The following is a 6,761-nucleotide window of genomic DNA, read 5'->3' on the forward strand; positions in this document are numbered from 1 at the left end:
GAGGACTGTCTCACTTTCAACTCAGGCACAAAACTCCTCAGGCGTTCCCTGGCAATCACACTGCAGATATCTAGAAACTTCGCATTTCCACTTTTTTCCTTACAAAAATATCATTCAGAATCACAATTCCACTTTCTAAGCAACTAATCACACCCTATTCTCTCTCTGCAAACCTTCAACATGCTTTCTTTCCCTTTTTCTTTTTCTTTTTTTGCTTTGAGACAGGGTTTCACTGTTACCGAGGCTGTTTAATGCAGTGCCTTGATCTCTGCTCACTGCAACCTCTGCCTCCTGTGCTCAAGACATCCTCCCACCTCAACCTCCTGAATAACTTGGACCACAGGTACATGCCACCATGCCCAGCTAATTTTTTATAGAGACAGCGTTTTGCCATTTGCCCAGGCTGGTCTCGAACTCCTGGGCTCAAGCAATCCACCCACCTCAGCCTCCCAAAATGCTGGAATTACAGGTGTGAGCCTCTGCATTCAGCCTCCTTCCCTTTTTTTTCTCTTCAATCTTACCTGAATCTGCACTTGTACACTCTTTCTCTGCCTCCTCTCCTACTAGAATGGAAGAGCAATCTTTCTCCTCCTTTCATTTTTTTTTTATACAGACGGGGTCTCACTATGTTGCCCAGGCTGGTCTTTAACTCCTGGGCTCAAGTGATCCTCCTGCCTCAGCCTCCCAAAGTGCTAGAATTACAGATATGAGCCACCACGCCCAACTTCTCCCTTCCTTTCAAAGCTTCTGGGTCCTCCTCGTCTGCTTGCCTGCTCTCCCTTCTTGATTTCTCAAAGTCATCACTTCTCTATGTGCTTCCTGGTTTATTTTTTGTCTTTAATATTCCGTAAGCTTTATAAGGGAAAGGACTTTTGTCTCTTTCATTTGCTAATACATTCACTACACTTAGAACAAGACCTGGTTCAAGGTGAGCACTGGATAAATACTTGGGTGAATAATCGAGCGAATGAATGAGAAGAGAGAAACTCCACCCATTCTAGCTGGAAGGGAAAATGAGGAGGCAGGAGGAGCAAGTGTGAGCGGTAGAAGAAAAGGTGTGTGCCCTGGATATCCTGCATTGGGCAACAGTCTCGTGAGGGCAGGTGCCTTTTTGCTCACCCCGGAATCCCAGCACCCAGCCCTGCACCTGGCACATAAGGTAACTCTGTGCCCATTGCCCAGGTGCCAGCTGATTGCCCAAACTGCACCTTAATGCCCCATCCCCTTTCTTTGTACTAGATTTGGGTGATCTGTGCTGCCCTTGGATGTCCCCAGCCTGTCCCTCTATTCTCCTTTGCTTTCTCAGATGCCCAGGCCAGCCTGAGTTGAGTCCTGATGTGGCCTCACTGCCTGGCTGCCCACTCCCTGCAGAGGGAAGAGACATCAGCTTCCTGTCCCTGCTCTGCCCTCTGAGGACACCCAGACTCGAGACAACTGCCTAGGGTGGTAGCCTGCCAATGGGCCTGAGGTGGCTGTCCCTGGCTTTGCACAGAAACTGTTGGGAATGACTCAGTCCCCAGGTGCTGCTTCACTGGAGGCACCATGCAGTGGCAGGGAAGTAGACACAGTGCCTCCCGGCCACACTCCAGCAGAGTGACTCTGGCTGACTTTCTTAGCCTCTCCCAACATCTGTTTTTCTTTTTCTTTTTTTTTTTTTGAAACGGAGTTTCGCTCTTGTTACCCAGGCTGGAGTGCAATGGCGCGATCTCGACTCACCGCAACCTCCGCCTCCTGGGTTCAGGCAATTCTCCTGCCTCAGCCTCCTGAGTAGCTGGGATTACAGGCACGCGCCACCATGCCCAGCTAATTTTTTGTATTTTTAGTAGAGATGGGGTTTCACCATGTTGACCAGGATGGTCTCGATCTCTTGACCTCGTGATCCACCCGCCTCGGCCTCCCAAAGTGCTGGGATTACAGGCGTGAGCCACCACGCTTGGCCCTCAACATCTGTTTTATTTTTCTTTCTTTCTGCAACCTCAAGAACATCTGTTTTCTCATTAATAAAATGGGTAGTTGCCATGGGGATTGAAAATGGACCTATTACAAACATCGGGGGTGAGAGCAGGGCCATGAGGCCACCCTGTCTGGGCTTAAATCTTTTTTTTTTTTTTTTTTGAGACAGAATCTTGCTCTGTCACCCAAGCTGGAGTGCAGTGGTGTGATCTTGGCTCACTGCAACCTCTGCCTCCTGGGTTCAAGCAATTCTCCTGCTTCAGCCTCCGGAGTTGCTGGGATTACAGGCACCCACCCCAATGCCCAGCTAATTTCTGTGTTTTTAGTAGAGACAGGGCTTTACCATGTTGGCCAGGCTGGTCTCAAACTCCTGACCTCAGGTGATCCACCTGCCTCGGCCTCTCAAAGTGCTGGGATTATAGGCGTGAGCCACTGCACCGGGCTTGGGTTTTCAATCTTGACTTTGTCTTTCCCTATTAGCTATGCAAACCTCAGGCAAGTTACTTAATCTCTCTGAGCCTCAGTTTCTTCATCTATGAAACAGATATAATAACAGTGCCTGACTCATAGGATTGACATGAAGGTTAACACTGTAACTGGCCAACATGTGGGCTGTGTGAATTATTCAAACTATTGCAGCATGTTAGTAGTAGTTATTTTTATTATTCTCAGTCCTGCCCTGAAGGATGTCACAGACACAGAAGTGATTGATGAGGCCGGGTGTGGTGGCTCATGTCTGTAATCCCAGCACTTTGGGAGGCCAAGGTGGTGGATCACCTGAGGTTAGGAGTTCGAGACCAGCCTGGCCAACATAGTGAAACCCTGTCTCTACTAAAAATACAAAAATTAATTGGGCATGGTGGTGGGTGTCTGTAATCCCAGCTACTCAGGAGGCTGAGGTGGGAGAATCACTTGAACCCGGGAGGTGGAGGTTGCAGTGAGCCGAGATCACATCATTGCACTCCAGCCTGGTCAACAAGCATGAGACTCTGTCTAAAAAAAAAAAAAAAAAAAAAAAAAAAAATGCATGATGAGTGAGGGGTTTATTCAGGCTCCCGGGCGAGGTTCTGCAGTGCGACAGGAGGGGCTGGAGAAGTCGCACGGACTCCTCTCAGACATGGGGTTTTATAGGGAGTGAAGGAGCTCGATTGGTTGTGGGAGAGCAGGACTACTATTGGATAAGGTTACAAGTCTTTGTTTTACAGGACTTGGCTGCTATTGGTTAGAATTACTCGGCTGCTATTGGATAGAAAGACTTGGCTACTATTGGCTAGAAAGACTCGGCTGCTATTGGCTAGAATCACAAGACCCTGCTTGCATACTGGGTTCTTTAAGGGAAAGCCAGGCTGTGCGAGAAGGGAGAAGGGAACATGCCCGAGCATGTCGAGCTTTCGGACAAAAGCCGGGGGGATGTGCGTTCGAGCTCCTGGCGAGGCAACCGGCCTTACAATGAGGATTTGTCGGGGTCAGGGGGCAGGCTGGAAGCAGATCATGCAGAAATCCAAATGCCCCCGTAGAAAGGTCCTTGTCAGATTAGCAAGCCCTTACATAAGCAGAATATATAGATTAGTTAAAAAAATTTAAATAATAAAAAAAAAAGATTAGCAAGCCCATGCTGGTCACTGAGCAACTGTCCCAGCCTCCTCCCAGCTGACTGCCTGGACCACAAAGGCTGGAACAGTTAAAAAAAAAAAAAAAAAGAAAGAAAGCATGAGTTCTCCTTTTTTTTAAATTGAGACAGAGTTTTGCTCTCCACAACTTCCACCTCCCAGGTTCAAGCAATTCTCCTGCCTCAGCCTCCTGAGTAGCTGGAATTACAGGCATGTGCCACTGCGCCCAGCTAATTTTGTATTTTTAGTAGAGAAGGGTTTCTCCAAGTTGGTCAGGCTGGTCTCAAACTCCCAACCTCAGGTGATCTGTCCCCTCAGCTTCCCAAAGTGCTGGGATTGCAGGCGTGAGCCACTGTGCCCGGCTTCCTTCAACATTTCAATCATGTGAGACTTATATTTGGAACCAAGTGGAGTCAGGGAAGACACGTAGCAGCCCTCAGGCACTCGGGCTGGCGTGGCTCCAGCAGGGATAGTGAGGCTGGGCCCACTGCACTGTGGAGCTTTCCAGATTCCAGGATTGCAGTCAGTGTCCCACTTGAGCAGCTGAGTATGCACTGCCTGTGATGTGCCACTCCAAGTAGATGAGCAGGGGCTCTTCCCAGAAAATTATGTATAACAATTCCAGCAGAGATGGCTTCTCATCCTTGAAGCTGCTAGACTCTGAGTCCCTGATCCAGAGCTTATCACCCTAGATCTGTCAGGCCCAACACAATTCACTTATCCAACCATTCAACCATCCATCATCCACTCAGCCTATCTTTTTTTTTTTTTTGAGACTGAGTCTCAACTCTGTTGCCCAGGCTGGAGTGCAGTGGTGCAATCTCGGCTCACTGCAACCTCCACCTCCTGGGTTCAAGCGATTCTGCCTCAGCCTCCAGAGTAGCTGGGATTACAGGTATGTGTCACCAAACTCGGCTGATTTTTGTATTTTTAGTAGAGATGGGGTTTCACTATGTTGGTCAGGCTGTTCTCGAACTCCTGACCTCAGGTGATCTGCCTTGGCCTCCCAAAGTGCTGAGATTAGAGGTGTGAGCCACCCCACTCAGCCCAATCATTTGTTGATTCACTTCTTCAACATTCCCTGAGTTCTTATTCTGTAGCAGGCCCTGGACCTAGGGCCGAGAACAGGGAGTCAAATTAGATTAGGTCTTTGAAACAAGCCACTCTCAAACCTAGAGGTTTATGACAAAAACAATCATTTATTTTCTTACCATTTTGCAATTTGGGCAAGGCCTTGTGGGAACAGCTCTTCTCATGCCTCTACCTCCATCCTTGGAGCTGGACGACCCTTCGAAGATGGTGCACTCCAATGGCAGCTGTCAAGGTGATACTGGCTAGAGCTATTTATTTATTTATTTATTTACATTCCCCTAGCCAATTGGCTAGAGATTTTTACTCCCTATTTTTTTCATTTTTAAACTTTATCTCCCTTCAGGGGTACACTGTTCCTGGAGGTACTGCAATGCTAGGTGGATGTGTGGAGTAGGTGAGGCAAGCTCTATCTCTTAGTTCCAAAAATCCATTTAATATTGTGTCCTCAAATAGAGGACATATCAGATATTAAACTGATAAGAACATATACAGATACTACACTTGATCTTACCCAAAAGGCTGAGAATGGAGATTTGATTCTCTTCCACATGGGCCTCCCCACGGGACTGGTTGGGCTTCCTCACAGCATGGTAGCTGAATTCCAAGAGAAGAAAACAGAAGCTCCTAGTTCTGTCTTAAAGGGTAAGCCCAGAATTGGCACAGCATCATTTCCACCATATTCTATTGGTTCAAAGCAGGTCATAGGCCAAATCCAGAACTAAGGGGGTGGAGAAGTAAACCCCATCTTTTTATGAGGGAAGGGATAGGAATTTATGAGCATTTATAATCCACAAACCTAACTAGGAGTACAATTTTATGCTGCTTAGATTGAGAAGTTGACTGATCAGTTGGATAATTGACTATTTGGGTTTGATTGACACGATCTAAGAATTCTTTCTCATTATATCTTGTTTCTGCATGGTGGGCCTTTTCTGGAGTAACTGACACTGCAGAAAAGTGGCCTTGTCCCACTTTCTCTCACTCACACCTTCCAAGAAGTAGAGAAGATACTTTTCTTGGTGAAGTTGTTAGGAGAAACTAGGTATAGGACCCAAAGTGAGGTCAGAGGCAGCTCTCAATTCTGGAGGTGGGGCTGGGACACCAGACCAAATTGAGAACTTGCTAAAACACAGATGTAGGTGGAGGCAGCTTTCCATAAGACACACCCACCCGTGTGCCATGTCAGTTTACCATTGCCACGGCAACACCTGGAAATTACTGTCCCTTTCCATGTTAATGACCTAATGACTCAGAAGTTACCACCCTATTTCTAGAAATGTCTGCATAATCTGCTCCTTAATTTGCATATAATAACAAGTGGGTATAAATATGACTGCAGAACTGCCTCTGGGCTGCTACTCAGGGTAGCCCTGGTCTGCAAGGAGGTGCATCTGCTGCTGCTTTGCACTACCACTTCAATAAAAGTTGCTGTCGGGCCGGGCACGGTGGCTCACACCTGTAATCCCAGCACTTTGGGAGACCGAGGTGGGCAGATCACGAGGTCAAGAGATTGAGACCATCCTGGCCAACATGGTGAAACCCTGTCTCTACTAAAAATACAAAAATTAGCCGGGCATGGTGGCACGCACCTGTGATCCCAGCTACTCAGGAGGCTGAGGTGGAAGAATCGCTTGAACCCAGGAGGTGGAGGTTGCAGTGAGCAGAGATCATGCCACTGCACTCCAGCCTGGGTGACAGAGCAAGACTCCATCTCAAAAAAAAAAAAAAAAAAAAAAAAAGTTGCTGTCTAACAGCACTGGCTCACCCTTGAATTCCTTCCTGGACAACACCAAGAACCCTCCCTCGCTAACCCCCAGTTTGGGGGCTTGCCTACCCTACATGGAAAGGAGGAGAAACCTTTGGGAGCAGAGTGGATAAGTCTGTCCAACTCAGGGAAGGGTACAGGGACTTCAAGTGGTATTTTCCCAACAACTCTATTGGTTACAAAAGAAACATTTTTATTTCCATCCTCTGTTCCTCAGATGGTATAAACTTGGGCAGGGAAGGACAGGGTATTTTGTTGTATGCCCTATAAAAACCTCGCTCTATGCCAGGTGCAGTGGCTCACACCTGTAATCCCAGCACTTTGGGAGGCCAAGGTGGGCT

General features: G+C 47.6%; 1 non-coding gene across 1 annotated transcript; it reads right to left on the minus strand.

The window, feature by feature from the left end:
- Window positions 1–4,995: 4,995 nt before the first annotated feature.
- Window positions 4,996–5,186, minus strand: LOC135270359 (U2 spliceosomal RNA). The gene has a single exon (XR_010338512.1). It is a non-coding gene; the product is annotated as a U2 spliceosomal RNA (small nuclear RNA).
- Between the last annotated feature and the right edge of the window lie 1,575 nt (window positions 5,187–6,761).

This window comes from Aotus nancymaae, unplaced genomic scaffold, assembly GCF_030222135.1.
Source record: "Aotus nancymaae isolate 86718 unplaced genomic scaffold, 86718_ANA_hifiasm-v0.15.2.pri h1tg000059l, whole genome shotgun sequence".
Classification (NCBI taxonomy): Eukaryota; Metazoa; Chordata; class Mammalia; order Primates; family Aotidae; genus Aotus; species Aotus nancymaae.